This window comes from Octopus bimaculoides, chromosome 6, assembly GCF_001194135.2.
Source record: "Octopus bimaculoides isolate UCB-OBI-ISO-001 chromosome 6, ASM119413v2, whole genome shotgun sequence".
NCBI classification, from domain to species: domain Eukaryota; kingdom Metazoa; phylum Mollusca; class Cephalopoda; order Octopoda; family Octopodidae; genus Octopus; species Octopus bimaculoides.
The window spans coordinates 64,035,703-64,051,632 of NC_068986.1; the positions used below are offsets into that span (position 1 = coordinate 64,035,703).

General features: G+C 36.9%; 1 protein-coding gene and 1 long non-coding RNA gene across 5 annotated transcripts in view; one reads left to right on the forward strand and one right to left on the reverse strand.

Annotated features, from left to right (window-relative positions):
* The window catches only part of LOC106867597 (BTB/POZ domain-containing protein KCTD21-like), a 25,654-nt gene extending 17,905 nt beyond the window's left edge, over positions 1-7,749 (reverse strand). For 2 of the 4 annotated variants that reach the window (XR_008264433.1, XR_008264432.1), the window contains exons 1-3: positions 7,168-7,749; positions 5,545-5,636; positions 2,865-2,935 (exon numbers count right to left, since the gene is read on the reverse strand). The gene's annotated coding sequence lies outside the window, so the exon portion shown is untranslated. The remainder of the gene's footprint in view (positions 1-2,864; positions 2,936-5,544; positions 5,637-7,167) is intronic. The other 2 variants (XM_052968824.1, XM_052968825.1) reach the window with 2 other exon arrangements.
* The window catches only part of LOC128248147 (uncharacterized), an 84,633-nt gene that overhangs the window by 36,261 nt on the left and 32,442 nt on the right, over positions 1-15,930 (forward strand). The window lies entirely within an intron of this gene.

Here is a 15,930-nt window from a genome sequence, read left to right on the forward strand (position 1 = left end):
GTGAAAACCAACTTTAAAGTGTAAATAAAGATGTTTTTGAATACACACTCATTTATACAAACTACGGAGCTTATGGACAACACATTGCAAATCAGTGAACTTCATTACAAATCTGGGTAATTTTTCAGATTAACACCCGCACGATTTTCACTAGGGTGTTAGGATTACGGTTTTTGGGTCAGGGTTAGGGTTTTAGGGTTAGGGTTAGGGTTACGATGAGGTTTAGTGTTGTGGTTACGGTTTTAGGGTCAGGGTTAGGGTCTAAGGATTACGGTTACATAATTGTGCGGGCGTTAATCTGAAAAATTACCAAAATGTGAAAACTACCGACCCTGCCAACTGTTATATCTTTTGTTGTTCTCTTTAATATGTACATAGATTATGCCTCCAAACAAGACAACTTGCTAGGGAAAGAAAGCAACCGGTTTAAAAAGACAGCAACAGACTGCATCAATTCAACACATTCCAGAAGCTACTTTGAACATAATGCAAAATGGTGCATCAACATCTACTGCCCAATCTGATACAATTCTGGCAGAACTGTGTAGCAACAGATCACCAGCAATTGCTTCATCAGAAATTGCCGTCCTACCTCCTGCAAAAAGGAATTACCCTGCTATGTATAATCAGGGCAGCACAAAAAGTTGTTTTGCACAAGCATTTAGACGGATGAAATTTACATGCGCTTAATAATGTTACTCAAAACAGCCTTCAGACTTTCCCTATTGATTTCATCGTCTTTTGAATTATGAACATATTTACACCATAAGGGTTTTTTCGTTGATTTTCACCTAGCAAGATGGCGTAATAAGTCACACCCGGACAACGTCGGGTTATACTGCTAGTTATATATATAGATGAAATCTGAATGAAGCCCATCATGTATATATATTTTATCATCATTTAACAGCTATGTCCCTTACTGCACAGGTTGAACAATATGTGAGTGTGTGTTGTTCATCAAGCATGAACAAGAGGACGTTGAAGTGATGATACACAAACACACACACACATTATCTGCTAAACTTTCTCAAAATTTCCATTTACCCAACTTCTCTCACTGGCTGTGGTAGAAGACATTTGTCAAGGTGCTGCACAATGAAATCAAACACAGAAACTCATAAACTCTCACACAAATACAAACATAGGCACATAGAAATACATGTACATACACATAGAAATGCATATATAAAACCACTATGCCTAAACCTTCCTTCCCAAAATATCAGCCTTCTGGAATTTCCTCTCTGTTGTTCATATGACAAGTGTAGCAGCATCATAGTCAACTGTTATAAGGTTAACTTCTCTCTACTTTAGAGAGGAGTAGTTAGAGGTATCAAACAGCAGGATCAGATCATGAAAGTCACTGAGAGGATCATAGCTCAATTAATTATGAAGAAAGTCAAATTAGATGAAATGCAATTTGGATTCATGCCAAGAAGAATTATTACTGATGCAACTGCAGTGGGGATGGGTAACAGTACCTCATTTTTGTTGAGATGGATGGGTCACAGCATATTACCATTCAACTTGGTTCTTTGTCTCCTCCTTCATGAGGCTTAACATTTTGAAGTCAATCTTCACTACTTCATCCCACATCCTCCTAGGTTTCCCTCTGCCATGGGCTTTATGCACAGTAAGCAATTGGTACTTCTTTATACAGCTTTCCTCATCCATCTGCATCACATGACCAGACTAGCACAGACTTCTTTCTCTCTTGCACGTCATATCTGATGCCTCTTATGCTCAATTTTACACAATGATGATGATGATGATTATTCTCGTTCAGGTACTCTTCGCCAGTTGCTATTCTATGATTGTGCAGGCTTCTCTCTCGACGATGGATTGATGTTTTCTGTTTTTGAAAGGGACTTTGAATAGAAGGCCACTGGCCTTCCTTGTTGTGATAGCATCCCGCCCAAGGCTAGGTCAGAAGCATCTGTTTCAATGGTAAGTGGTATTCAAGGTTGTGGAACTGCAAGTATGACATTTACCAATGCAGTCTTAAGAGATGCAATTGCTGTTTTTGCTTCTTCTGGAAGTCCTGCTTTGTTGATATTCTTTCTGGCCTCTGGCTCTTAAGTGGAATGGTGAGTCTGGAGCACTTAGGTATCCACTTTGCATAATATGCAAAAATGCCTATTATTTGATTTAGTTCTCTCAATGTTCTTGGTTCTGGCAAAAATAGTAGAGCTTGATACTTCTTAGGGTCAAGTTTTATTGTTGAATTTCCAATATGTCCAAGGAAGTGGATCTGCTTCTCAGAGAATTGACTCTTGCTTTTATTGGTCATGCCAGATGTTTTGGTTGCCTGGATAAATCTCCTGAGGTTATCGTCATGTTCATGATGATCTTTGCTGGCTCTGATGATGTCATCTAGATAGGCAAAGTTTTTTTCAAGATTGTTTCTTTTTATGAATTCATCAACAACACGCTGGAAAAATGCTGCAGAGTTGGTACAACCAAATGGGAGGCGTTTAAACCAGGACAATCTCCCCACTGCTTCGAACACTGTCAGTTTATAGTCTTTGGGTTCCACCTGCTGATATGCAGCTGTCGTATCTATGTTGCTGAAAATCTTCTTTGCTGCTACTTCATTTAGATCATCAACAGTGGGAACCATTCTACCTGAATTCCTCTAGAATCCCGGAAGCACAATACTGCATCATCAACATTTCAGAAATAAGGGGGATCCACTTGTAGAATCATAACATATGTATACAAACCATATCAAACTGCTATTAAATAATACATGTATCTCCTACTAAATATATTGAGTACCCTTTTCTTTCGTTTGTTCACTCACTTGTGTATGAGTGTATGTACACACACACACACAAAGTAAATATGCCATCCAAACTTACCTGGACTGTAGATACATTCAATTTTTTGACTTATAGTCCTGAGAGAAAGGTAGCCTTTCTAAAGTAGTAAGCTGAAATAATAAAAGAAGAATCACATATTAAATGTTCTGAAAAGGATGTCTTGACCTCGACATACTTTTGTTCTCTAAACCAAAAAAGGCACACATACATACAAAGAAACATTCATACTGGTTATTCTTCATTTAAACTGTATACATTTCTTACCAAACTAATGTAATGATGAAAAGCCTACATCTCACAGCTGTTTCCGAAACAAAAATAAAATGAACATGAATGTAGATATATTTATTGCAATGTGTCAATGTTCCGACTGAAATAGCAACAAGATTTTCTCAGGGATGATGCAATAGAATGGTAACAGAAATGGCTGAGTTGTTTGTATACAGGACTACTAGTTTAAACATAAGCAGTTTTTTGGAGAGTGATCCCTTTTACAGACAACATAACACCTATAAACCTCCGTAGGTGAACATCATTCAGCAACAACCTATTACAAAATAATCAGCCAGCAGCCAATTATATAAATCCCAGAAGGATGAAAGGCAATATTGACTTTAAGATTTGAAATCACAACATAAAGGCTTGTAACTAAATCATCATCATCATCATCATCATCATCGTTTAACGTCCGCTTTCCATGCTAACATGGGTTGGACGATTTGACTGAGGACTGGTGAAACCGGATGGCAACACCAGGCTCCAGTCTGATTTGGCAGAGTTTCTACAGCTGGATGCCCTTCCTAACGCAAGGTATTTTGTTCGACACTCTACAAACTCACCACCTTTATACCTTAGCCACTGGTGTTGTGCTGTGTTCCCAAGGTACTAAGTTTTCAACAGCCATGGATCCTAATTAAGTCAAAACTAGATCAACCTTTAAAAGTAAGAGTATGCAATGGAACAGTTCCTTATTTTATTTTCAGGTAGGCATGAATTCTAGGAATGTTCCTAAGCAACAAGATGATGGCACAGTGTTCTACTCAAACAACAAAACACAGTGGATTTGAACTTACAATGTATGTGTACTGCTATTCAAATATTTTATCTTTCCAGTTTTACTTCTACTGTAAAACTTGTATGAAATATACCATTTGTAGAGGTAAAAACAATGGCAATGATGATATATAGAAAGTCAGAACTCTGGCTATAGATACACAAGACATGGCTGAATTTTGATCATATCCATATTCTTTAGAAGGGTTCACTCTTGATTTGTATTAGTCTGAATAACATAATTAGAAGGGGCCTCGACACAGTTAGCTTCCCATCTCAATTGGAACCAGTAGGTCTTGACCATGGGGTTGGTAGGTATCCCAACAGAATAACCCTCTTCTCATTTGAGTGAGGCAGATCCTTAGCCCAGGATGCAACATGCAGCAACACATTCTCCGGCTCCAACCTTGCCATATCAGCTGCAAACCCAGATGTTACTGCTTGTAACACAAAAGAGAGAAAATTCAATAAATACAGGGATCTGACCAGCTGCTATGAGTTTGTGTAGGTAGCCATTGAGACCTCAGGTGTTCTTGGACTCTGCAAATGAGCCTGCAAAGTGGAATGGCTGCTGCAGTTAAGTGTCACTGGCCATTCTCTATGGCAATACCATTGCGGTCATGACTGCAAAACCCACTTTTTGTTACAGTTTAAAAAGTGATCAGTTGGTTTAATAAATAATATCAAACTGTACATAGAAATAATTTTTATTAACTTCTATTTTGTTCAGTTGCTTTTTTGACTTGTTAGACAATCTTTTCCATAAACACCACAATATCTCATCTATCTCATTGAACAGAGAGAGATGAGAAATCCTCTATATAGTCATTCGATCTACTAGAAATAGCAGCCAAATGTCCTTCAAAGCACACATTGACTAATGTGGTCTTGGATGAGCCCGACCATAAGTAAGCAAAATATTCTACAAGGTAATGCTAATATAAAGGAAGAGAATTAAACAACTTTCAAGCAGTTTTTTTTTAACAATTGGACAGTGTAATAAAATGCTATAATAATTGAGTTTTGACCAAGAACAAAGGATGATTTTGTAGCAAACAATTCACTAAAATAAACAAAGATTACTGGTATTTTACCAACTCTGGCAAGACAACAAAGTTTATCTCAAGAGAATGTGAATTCCGAATATTTAAACACTGAATTAGGTACCTTAATGCCTCTAGATCAGTTCTCCACCTACTGTACACTTCAATAATAATGTTGAATTCACAATTTAGTTGCAACTCTCTAATTATTAAGAAATGTACATCTCAAAATGTTATTGCTTATAAATCAGAAGTCATTTCGTTTGTAAGAAGTCAACAATAGCAAATATTCTGTATATGTATTACTTATGAATGACCATGCGTAAATGGGCTCTGCCCAAATAAGCACAATGATATACAATACATATAATAAACATTGCAAGTCATTTTTAGCTCCCGGTGATTTTAAAAAAACCTGCCTGTAAAATCGGTCCTGGTGACAAAACTATGATCAAAGGCATTTCAGCTGTAACCACCTCATTTTTATTTCGGATGTGTATCTAAGACTAGATTATCCAATGTGTCCTGATGGGATTTAAGGGTGATTTGGCTGCTATTACAAGCAGGCTGAAAGACAATGTTCAGTTCACTTTGGAATGTATATCTACAACTATTTTTCTTACCTATCGAAACGTTTGAACAGTTTGCAGTCCTGCCACAAGCCGTAGGATACTTTGTAGTGGAGAAGAATAGTCCTGACATGCAATAGGTCGACCTGTAAATTAATAAAATATTTATCGTAATAAAGTTAATCTAGATACATCCACTCTTTGTAAAAACAGATACACCCTTTGGGGAAAGAGAGAAAAAATACATATAACAGAGCCGCGGAAAATTATGAAAATAAATAATCTTTCGTAAATGTTATGGATTTTAGCAAGTAATGTTAATTATATGAACACTAACTGAGCCATCTTGCTAATTGAAGAAGGATAAGCCAGACAGGTTTGTTACTACATCAATTGTGTGTATATCAGCAAAAGAGGGGCAAGACCCAACCATCACGCAGATAGATCAGATATGACAAAGAATGTTTATCTTTTTTCTAAATTTCTAGTTTGCTTTGCTAAGCTACGGCATGAAATTCTTAAAATCAAGCGTTAAATTAAGGCTAGCAAAACGGTGAAAAGATCAAGAGCAAATAGTTTCTTTTATGTTATTTAATGCTAAACAGATCTGTGTCTCTTTTTCTGAAAACAATGGTAATGCTATATGGGGAAGGGGGATCATTTGTGATAAAAAGACAAATCTGTCTCCTTAAAAATAATAAGCGGAGATCCAGTATATTTTAGTAAACAAATTAAGCGATTACTGTCTTGGAAGCTAAACCGGGAGCTACCGTTGCGAGGAAAAAAAAAAAAAGATTCTGCGATATAATCCTCTTTAAATAAATCACCTTTCTACTGGTTGCCCGACAGCTGAATGCTTCGATAAGCACTATGGAAATCAGGAGGTTAAAATGTAGTTAATTAGTGTATCAGATCAATTAAACAGACAACACACCAGACTGTAAATAAATAATTAGAAATACTATAACCTATTGTAATTTAAAAGACATACAATAACGTTGTTTATCGTCAGTGAACTAACAACAGCAAAAACCATGAGGTGGTGGAATTAACAATCTGGCTAAAAGTGGGAAAGATATGGGTAAATGTACTTAAAAGGGTCGTTACCTTATAAAAGTTGAACAGGAATAAATAAAATGAAAGAGGCAGCAAATTGAACAAGTTGTTAAAACGTTAAATTGTAGTTAAAAGATTGTAGTAGAAAACATCAATAAACATATACATGCACCTAGAATAAGTCTTCTTCACCAGGCGGTATTAACAATCTATGAGTTCACATTTTCAAAGGCATGAACAGCTAGTGGTTTTTGTGATTTTTCTGTTAGCCTTTTACTTTTTTCTTTTTCAAAATAAGCAGAGTTAAAGCGAGCAATTTCAGAAATACTAATAAATTCCATCTTGGAACCAACAAGGTAATATTGTATTGCAAAATATAACTCCACTGATTTAACGATCATGAATGCATTAATTTTGAATTTATAAAAATAAATCTTATCAAGACCGACCAAGTGCTTGTAATACTTCTAGTGATAGATGAACATAACATGTAACCCTTTAGAATATTAGTGCTGAGTTTACAAAAAGAAATGATTGTTAGATCTTATTACAGAGAAGATATGTCAGCCAAGAAACAAACTATGAAAAATTATATATATATATGTGTCAATGGTAACTTACCAGTCATTCTTGTTTAAAAGAAATATCTAGCAACAGTAGTTTTGAATAAATAAAATTTGAAATGTTGTTTGAGTTCGAGTATTGGAAATTGGAGATAAGCCAGGTTTAATTTTGATAGGTCCGAATTGTAGAGTTTATAGATGGGAAAGAAAAAATACGGAGTTACTGGTAGACATAAGATACATATTAATGTGGAATTTAAAGAATACTGGTTGGGAAGAGTGAGAAAGGTTGAATGCCGAGATAAATACAGCTGAGAGAGAACGAGAAGGACAGAGAAGTGGAGATATAGCAGCCGTCAGTGATGTTAAGCATTTTACACAATCAAGTATCAAACTGGATTGTTTACGTGGAAGGGAAGGAGAGAAAAACGAAAACATGTTTGCAAATCAGGAAAGAGGCTATTTTTCTAATGTGAAGAGTATGACTATTTATATATATATATATATATACATGTCTTTAAATATCCAAAATGACTGACTACAGCTAAGGCAGCCGTGCCTTTCTTGAGAGATCTTGATATCGCACGGCTGCCATGAAAAGATAGGGGTAACGCATGCGCAACATAACACCACCAAACTCTCTCTCTCTCTCTCTCTCTTTCTTTCTCTCGCTCAATTCCAGACTCTCTTTTAGCTGGCATTCGTTAATACAACATCTGTTGCTTTTTAATTATTCCTAAATTACTTACCTGACATTGGAAAAGTTAAATTTATTGACCTGTCAGAACTTCCAACAATAAAAACGTTTAATTCAAAGTCACATCACTTTGTCTACAACTCTAATGCCATCGGGGTGCGATGAGCATCACATTTCCCTTCCCTTTTCTCATTATATAAATATATTTTTCCCGTTACGACAATCAAATGTCATTTGACCTTTTCAGTGCACTGTTTTCTGGAAGGGTTCGATATTTATAGATTGCGATGCTGTTGATATTGTCGGGACTTGGCTTATTTTATTTTATTTTATTTTATTTTTAGTTGATAATACGATTACATAGAATTTAAAATGCTTGAGGGAAATTCATTAAAAATAAAAAAAAGCCCATAAAATCGAAATACAACTTGTATTTTTTTTGTTTCTGGGGAATTAAAATGAAATGAAAATAGAACTATAAATAAATTTCAGTGACTAAATTCGTGGAAAATAACAATTGTGTTGATCCTGCCATCAAAAAATATCGAATTGAGTCCTCGTTTTGTTGGAATTGCCGTGGTGATATGGTCAGCATCATCAGTTTCCTTCTTCCTATGTTTTTCCTGTCAATACTTATTTCTTTAGTAATTTCTGACATTGACCCAAGGTAACATTTGCCCAAGGATGTATGGAGATGACTATTTGTAGAAAATAAGGATGTGCAAAGATGATGAAGGTGTATTAGTTTTCCTCTATTTCTCACATACCACCAGTAGACTTCGGAAAGACTTCCTCCCGCACCACTTTTCTCCCAAATTTGTTTATTTAAAAATTTTTTTCCCCCGTTTTAGGATACGGAGGTTCCGGAAATTTGCCAACAATCGGCATTGTTAAATTTCCCTCACCCTCACCCCAAATTCTTCAATTTTGACTTTTTCCCCAACACTAACCCTAACCCTAAAATCTTAACCGTAACTACAGAAATGTTTTGAAATTTTTGTCTGAATCATAATGTCCGTGTTTTTCTGCATATTTAGAAGAAAAAAATTCTTAAAAAACAATTTTTGGTAATTTTTTTCAGAATCATAATCTCCATATTTTCCCGTATATTTTGGAGAAAAAAATTCTGAAAGAAGTAAAAAATGGGGGAAATGGGAGTGGGGATAATTTTAATATGCCGATTTTTGCCAATTTTTTTCAGATTCGTATTCCCTGTAGCCGAAAAGGTGGGGTTTGTGTCGGAAAAAAAAATTTTTTTTAGGGTGGTTGGTGGGGGGGGGCAGAAATCTTGCCTAGCCTTCTTCCTATCTAAGCAGCATTTGTTCTTATAAATGTAGTAAAATACATGTGTAAACATAAATTTTGGGATTCAACCACCTGCATATGCCCAAAGTTGGGTGTTGGCAAGGCTGGCTTAGGAGGTATGGGGCCCAATTGGGAACAGTTTTGGTGGGCTCCAGGTTCCCAGTCAACTTGCACCTCGGAAATTCCCTCTGCCCCACCTTGGAGTTATTTTTTTTCTCGTTCTGCTTTCAGGTGCTATCAACTAATTTCGCTTCCTAATATACTGCAGAGGACTTTTTTCTCCTTTGCGGCATATTAGGTGATCAGAATAGTGGCTGTTTTGTATGTTTAATAACTGCTGTTTCTAGTATACTAAACAGCCACGTTAAGGACGGGCTGCCTTTTAGTTTGTAGCGTGGCACAAGTAGCCAGCACCATTTTGTATGAGATCTCGCTGGCAGCCATTATCTTGTCAGAGACAAGAACAAGATTTCGTGTACAACTGTTTGCCATGCACGGCGCCACAATGAGGCTCTCCTCGACAACGACTACTTAAACAGGTGCAAAAGATGTTCAAACTTTCTTAGTCTTCTCCAGCTTGCTTACGCTGAGAGACATTACGAAGCAGGCAGTTACAGTGGACGCTAACCTGCTCTAACCACATCTGTTATTCTCCTCATGTGAATGGAGATATCCCAAGCCATGCGCTGCCATGAAGATGGACACCGGGAATGGGACACAAGCCCACCGCTGCATCCATCTCTGTTCGTTCAAGTTGTCAGGAAACTAGTTACGGAAGATTCAGGCCCATCAGATTCTTCCCGCAAATTTTCATCTCATCGTGCATTCTATGTTAAGGATCGTGTGTCTAACAAATCGTTCATGGTTAATCATGTGTCTAACAAATCATTCCAGCTGTTCTATTTGGCCTTTGCGTCTTACTTCAGACAAGCTGAAGCAATCTGCCATTAACCTGCACACAGTGAATCTATCCCCGATAAAAACTTACGGCCAAATCTTATTACGCCTAGATCTCAACCTTCGAAAGGATTTTAGGTGGGTTTTTGTTATAGCAGATCTACCATATCCCATTTTGGGGCGCGGACTTCTTAAACCACTTTCACTTATTAGTAGATGTCAGGCGACAGAAGCTCATGAATGATTCTATGTCTTTGTTTACGCCTACTCGGGTTACTACTAATGCTGTTTTCAGCCCATCATTTTTTGTCGCCACTGTTGGTGACCAGTTCCACTCCCTTTTGGCTTCTTTTCCAGAGCTGGTGGATCCGACTTTCAAATCAGTCAAAGTCACACACTTGACTCGCCATTATATCACTACTTCTGGACCACCCGTTTTTTCACGTCCACAGCAACTCGCCCCTGACTGGCTCAAGAAGGCTCAATCTGAGTTTGAGCATATGCTTCAACTCAGCCTTATTTGCCCCTCCACCAGCCCTTGGACATCTCCTCTACATTTGGCATGGAAAGGGATTCAGATTTTTGCCTGGTGGGGGATTACAGACATTTGAATGTGATCACTGTTCCTGATCGCTATCCTATAAGGAATCTCCAAGATTTTTCTCCAAACTTGCATGGTTGTACTATTTTTTCCGAGCTTATCATCAAATTCCAATGAACCCTGATGACATTCCCAAAATTGCTGTTACCACCCCCTTTGGAAGTTTATGAGCTTTGGTTTGTAGAATGCAATGAGCACATTCCAGAGGTTTATTGACAAAGTTGTCTGTGGACTTGACTTTGTGTTCACTTACATTGATGATTTGTTCACAACTAGCGACATGCATGAAAATCACCTCCAACAGTTATCTCAACTTTTTCAGCGTCTTCACACCTACAATGTGCAAATCAGCCCTGATAAGTGTGTTTTCGGACAGACCTGTCTGGAATTTCTAGGTCATTATATCAACTCTAATAGTATCCCACCTCTCTCCTCCAAAGTCAATGCAATTCAATGCATCTCACCTCCCACTTCTCTATGCGAATTGCGTCACTTCTTGGGAATCGCCAACTTTTACAGGAGATTCATACATAAATGTGCAGACAAGTTACTCCCCTAACTCAACTACTGAAAGCAAATACAAAAAAAATGCTCCTATTACTCTATCTGCCGAGGCATTATCTTCTTTTGAGTCAATCAAGAAGGAAATAGCTTCTGTTCCTTTGCTTGCACATCCGGTTCCTGATGCTTGTCTCTCTTTAACAGTTGATGCATCAGATTCTGCGGTTGGTGCTGTTTTGCAACATACCGTCGACAATCAAACTCGACCTTTGATATTTTTTCTCATCAATTACAGCCAGCTGAACCTCATTACAGCACATTTGATCCAGTTTCCAATGGGATGGTTGAACGATTTCACAGGCAACTGAAGGCCGCTCTATGTGCCACTCCTGATCCACAGTCTTGGACAGAATTCCTACCTATCGTTCTTCTTGGTTATCGCACTGCTGTTAAAGCAGACTTAGGTTTCTCCTCTGCTGAACTCCTTTATGGTACCATTCTGGCACTCCCTGGTATAATGTTGGCGCCAGACAATTCATCGCGTCCTGATCCAACGTCATATGTCACCAGACTTCGCTTGTATTTCTCAAGTCCTCCACCCATGCATCTGCATGACCAGTCTATTCCTTCTCTCGTCCCACTGGACATTGACAAATGGACTCATGTTTTTGTTCAGGATGATTCTGTCAGAGGACCTCTCATTTCTCCTTATAAAGGACCATTTCATGTGCTATTGCGCACACCCAAAACTTTTAGTTTCAACATCAATGGTCGGGTAGAGACTATGTCGGTCAACAGACTTAAAAGGGCACATTTTGAGGTGTCCACACCCTTTGATGACACCCCAACCACGCCCACTTTTGATCCTTTACAAACACCTACACACCCACCTGCACACCATCACCTGCACATGCACCTTTGATCACACCATCACCTATACCTCCAACTTCATCACCACAACCTAACATGAACAAACTCTAAGTCACCAGGACAGGCTGCACTGTGAATTGGCCCAAAAAACTCACCAGAACTATTTACATCTAAGTGGTTTTTTTCTCTGTGACAGACAATTGTTTTCTCATGTGCTGAACAATTCTAATGCCTTCCCATTGAACTTTGTCAAAAAGTTTTGTGCATGCCCCTTTTATATTGCTTATAATTATTTTTCTCAAACTTATCACATTTTTATTATATTTTGTACCACATCTTGTTGTTTGCGATTGGTAGCCATCTTTGTTTTCTTGTGCCTGCTCCAGTCATTCTAATTTTGCACTAGCATTCTCAGGGAGAAGCCCTTGTAGCATGGCACAAGTAGCCAGCGTCATTTTGTACGAGATCTCACTGGTAGCCAATATCTTGTCCGAGACAAGAACGAGATCTTGTGTACAACTGTTTGCCATGCACGGCACCACAATGAGGCTCTCTTCGACAACGACTACTTAAGCAGGTGCAAAAGATGTTCAAACTCTCTTAGTCTTCTCCAGCTTGCTTACACTGAGAGACACTACGAAGCAGGCAGCTACAGCAGACTCTAACCTGGTCTAACCACATCTGTTATTCTCCAGAGATGATGTACCTCACGTGAATGGAGATATCACAAGCCATGCGCTGCCATGAAGATGGACACTGGGAATGGGACACAAGATCAGGAATCACAATAAACAATTATTGAATTGCATCCGCTTGTGAGGTTCTTCTTTTGCATTTCAGATCCTTAAGAAAGAAAATAATTACAATGGGAGAAGGTGATACTCTACTGGTATCATGAGCCTTTCTTTCCCTTATAAGTTTATTTAAAACAGACTATAATGTGTGTGTGTGTGTATATATGTATGAATGTGTATGTATGTGTGTATATATATATATATATATATATATATATATATATAATGGAGAAATATGTATGGCACTGTGTTGGTGTCACGTAAAAGCATCCAATCCACACTGTAAAGTGGTGACGTTAGGAAGGGTATCCAGCCATTGAAACAATGCTTCTGTTTGGTGCCATGTAAAAGCATTCAGTCCATGCTGTAAAGTTGTGACATTAGGAAGGGCATCTAGCTGTTGAAACTATGCTACTGTGCGGTCCTACACAAAAGCGCTCAGTCCACGCTGCAAAGTGGTGGCGTTAGGAAGGACATCCAGCCATTAAAATCATGTTCCCATGCAATACCATGTAAAAACACTGAATCCATGCTGTAAAGTGGTGGCGTTAGGAAGGGCATCCAGCCACAAAAGCCATGCCAAACCAGACGGGTGCCAGATGTAGCGCCCGGCTTGTTGGCCCCTGTCAAACCATCTAGCCCATACCAGCATGGAAAACATGTTAAATCTTGATGATGATGATATGCATATATAGATACACATATGTATATATTTATATGGGTATGTGTATATATATATATATATATATATATATATATATATATATATATATATATGTATATACATATATATGTGTGTGTGTGTGTGTGGTAACTTTCTGAAGCATGGATAATTTGTTAATAAAATTTTCTACACATATGTCTCAGATGGTGTGGATTACGATTATATTGGAATTTGTTGTGTAAAGCATTTCCCCCCACTCTTTTAAATAAACTTAAAGGTAGACCTTCCTCAACATGGTTGTTTAGTATGCTAGAAATAGCAGTTACTAAGCATAAAAACAGCCACTAATCTGATCTCCTAATTTGCCACAAAGAGGGAAAAAAGTCTTTTGCCGTATACTTGGAGCCAAGATTAGTTGGTAGCGCATGAAAAAAGAAAACGAGGAAAAATATAACTCCAGGGTGAGAGGGGGATTCCAAGGGCCCACCCTACTCCGATTTTGGTGGGAAAAAGTCTTTGCGGTATATTAAGAGATGAGATTAGTTGATGGCACAAAAAAGAAAAAAACGAGGAAACACATTATTTCTCACCAAAATTGAGTTGGGTGTTGTTAAACTATAAATTTTAACTACATCTAAGCTACGCTTTTTAAAAATATTCTGCCAAAACACAGAAAGAAATTTAACAAGATCCCAAATAAACTTTTATTTACTGCATGTTATTATGCTAAAAGAGATCTACATAAAATGCAGATTAATAATAATCATTAATTAGAATTTTTCAGAAGCTGGTTATATGCTTATTGATTATTTTTTGTGCATAAGCTCTATTGTAAGACACTGTCTTGTCTGTGTGGCAGGAACTTTGTTCCTTAACTATGTTTCTGGATTTAGCACCAGTGTGTGATACCAAATGTCTCTTACTATAGCCCCATGTGTGTGTGTGTGTGTGTGTGTGTGTGTGTGTACGTGTGTCCATGTGTGTGTGTGGGAGTGTGTGGCTGTGTGTTTGTGCTTGTCCAAAACCTGAATGAATGCCATTGCAAAGAGATTTTCTCTTTTGAACAAGCGACAAGAAATTTTATCTCACCTACTGCATCTTTCTCTCTCTCACTATACACACATACACATGCACACGTGTGTGTATATATGCAATTCCCAACAAAATAAAAATACATATACATACAATAATACACATAAATACGACCTCAACCAAAACCATTATCAAAAATAATTGAACTTTTAACCTTTAACCATTGTAGCCAAAATACTGAGAACTGAATTCTTTTACACATACACATCCATTTATCCTTTTGCTTTTATCATTTTCTATTTATTTATTTATTTGATATATTTTGCTTTCTTTAATACATACATACATACATACATCATCGTTTAACGTCTGCTTTCCATGCTAGCATGGGTTGGACTACATATATACATAAATATATATGAGTTCAGCAAAAATTTAGATTCAGATGAATATGGTACTTAAGTTGAAGCACCAGAATTTAGTACGGTATTATCCATACAATTTCAAAATAAGGTGATTAGAATCAAAATAAGCAACAAGGATATCCAGAGGTAATGCAACACGATTGTTTCACGCAGCTCCATTTAATTGAACAATGCAACCATTACATCAGTTTAAATGCAGAGCAATCCTCAGCTGTACAAAGACATAGAACTTAATCAAATTAAAACAGATGGACACATTAGTATAATTTTGCCTAAAATCTCCAAGAAGTTAAGGGGATAGACAAAGAACATTGTTGCCCTTCCTTACACTTAGAAGCAACATAAATATATGTATACACACACACACACACACACACACGCACACACACGCACACACACGCACATATATATATATATATATATATATATATATATATATATATATATATATATATATACATATATACATATATATATAAATATACATATATACCTATATATATATATATATATAAAACTAATTTAGAGACGAACCACCACTCTACAACTCAGTCACTCAGAACCCGTCCAAATCCATGCTGTGAGGCATATACCATCTTAATATATCTAAGATTTTAATCTAAAAATTTAAATTAAATAATATATTACATAAATAAAGCATATAAATAAATCATAGAAATATTAATTTAAAAAATTTAAAGTCAAATTTATAAATTGGACAGTAAAAATTAATACAATGATATACAGTATGGAAGTATAAATGTAAAAAGTTAGTGCTAGTACATAGACTACGCACGTTTCATGGCTGAAATAGGACTATATAAAATCATAAGCAAATTCTATCCGAGTCATTAGAACAGGGAAATGATTTTACTCCCAAAATCAGTCACTCTTCAGGTCAAATCCCTAAGAAAATACCATGTTTATATTTATTCCTTGAATGATATTAGGTATTTTCTTAAGGATTTGACCTGAAGAGTGACTGATTTTGGGAGTAAAATCATTTCCCTGTTCTAATGACTCGGATAGAATTTG